The following is a 2529-nucleotide window of genomic DNA, read 5'->3' as shown; positions in this document are numbered from 1 at the left end:
ATCTACTCCAACACTTGACAACAATAAGTGGATCGGTTGGAAGATATCAATAGTAACGAGACATATGTCGATAAAGTGAAACAAGTGGCAATATTCACTTAAATAAAATTTCATTCTCCTTTAGAATATTGCCTTGAAATCGAAAAGAATTTCCAATATACATTTCTTTACTCCTCATATTTTTAGATCGGTAAACACGTGCAGCAGTAAAAATGTACTGTTGTCAATTCAAAATAAAACTGTAAGTTTAAAATTTCAGTCATAATATAGATAATAAGCATGATAGCTATGCTAATTAAACCCCTGCGAGGTTATTTGCATTGCAAGTTGGTGTACGAAGTTATCAAGTTTGATGAAAATTGTCTCATGCATGGTACATTCAAATTTTTACATTCTTATTTATGGAAATATAGAGAAAACTGGTCAGTCACCGAAACAAATTTTGAAAAAATACTAATTAAATTTTTCTATATAATAAACTTTTATTTTTATTTACCTTTCCTTTTATTTTATTTCGGATTGTTTTTATTAATCTATATATTTATCTATGATCATAATTATTACTATTTATCTCTGTTTTTATCTATATTTATAACACAAATGGAAATTGTCTCGAGTAAATCATCAAGAATAATTTAATTGATATCTTCTTATTTCGTCTGAAATATTTTAACACAGTTTGATTTTGCTTATTATGGCAAAATATAGTACGGTTATCTGCCTAAGGATGCCTTCGTGGAGAACGTTCTAAGAGAAACTCGCTCATATGCACGCTATACATGTTGAAAAACACGAAAACGTCCATGCAGCCAGCCCGTTTGTCTGGATTCGAATCCAGGTCAGAACCACCATTGCTCTGCGATTTTACCGCTCCGCCACTAATTGTCCTTATTTTAAAACGTATTAAATTTGAAATAGATTATAATACCAGCGTTTTCAAAATAAAAAATCTGATGTGTAAACCACATGACTTCCTTGTACGGAATATTAAATTATACGAATTTTTTCTTGCATTTCGTTTAAACTTATTGGATTGAATTAAATCTACTTCGCCGACAGCGCATAAACCAAAATAGAATAAATGCATTCTTAAATATTCACTCTATTTCTTTACCATTGCGGCACTCTGGCGCTAGGTTCACTTAACAGCATTACATTTCGTCCATATTGTAACTCAGAATACATATAAATTTATATCATTTGAATAATTATCTAATCATTGCCACATGTTCTATTCAAATACTATGATAAATCTAGAACGATGTATAAAAGAAGTTAAGCAAACAAAACAAAAAAGAAATAGTTTTTCACCTATTGAGTATTTCTCATTCAATTAATTCAGTTCTCACTTCGCGACAATGCAAAAATACATAAAAAGTCAAAATATCTGTATTAAAAATTACGAAGTAAATCTTAAACACTTATTTCTTCGAAAAAATTCCAGAAAAGATTAAGCATGATTTAATTCGCAATAATAAATGAAGGCGTTATCTTTGTTGTTGCGAAGCTACGTTTCTCTAGATTGGCATCAAATCCACTACTCTGCTGTTTCAAATGTAAACAAGCAATGACCGCCATCAAAAACATTATTAGGCTTAGCGGCACTTAAACAACTTTAAAATTTTTTATAATTCAAAAATATTGTATACAGGTTTACTAAAGGCATAAAAACCACCTTAACCGGAAGATAAGAAGAACATAATTCAATCATTATTAAAGCAAAAAATGTACAATTTACAAACATATAAGAGTAAAGAAACTGAGATCACTGAGCCGGGTAAGAGAGTGGATATATATATAAATATATTTATATACGTTTGGTGCGGCCGATTGCAACCAAAATACGAGGTGCACATCTACATGTTATTAAAGTCCTATATACAAAATTTCAACGTTCTGATGCTACTCGTTTTCGAGTTATGAGAGCTACGTACGCACGTTCGTACAGACGCCACGAAAAATTCTCTTCAGAATTCATTTTAAAGCAGTTTTATAATTTTTTTGGAGGAAAAGAGTCTTTTATTATGTCCTTACGTTAAGATATCACGCAAAAACATCGTTAAATTGCATTCCGTACTTGCACCCATATTTAATAGTAATAAAATGTATTTAATAAATAGTCAATAGGAATAAACATTTTATACTAAATATCTCCTTAATTTGAGTTGTTTCTTATATAGTAAGTGAACAAGCAAACATTACACATTATTTTACACGTAATTTATTTTTATGTTATATGATGTTTAGTTCCATGCCTTCCACCAAAAGTAAATTGAAATATTCTCTCATGCAATGAAATTTTATTAACAGTAAGCATTTATTTTTATCGCCAGTTAAATGAATAATTTATTTTTATGTTAAGTTATTTTCCGTTTCATGCATTCTACAAAAAGTAAATTTAAATATTCCCTCATATTACGACACTTAAATGTACTCTAAAACATAAATTCTGTTTTAAATTTTCTTCCAGAATATCTTGACAAATAGAATAATTATAAAATAAGAAAAGAAAATGTGAAATAGGTTTTA

Source organism: Stegodyphus dumicola, chromosome 10, assembly GCF_044657685.1.
Source record: "Stegodyphus dumicola isolate Sdum_Otavi_A_Nest chromosome 10, ASM4465768v1".
Taxonomy (NCBI): Eukaryota; Metazoa; Arthropoda; class Arachnida; order Araneae; family Eresidae; genus Stegodyphus; species Stegodyphus dumicola.
Note: the sequence above shows the minus strand (reverse complement) of the source record.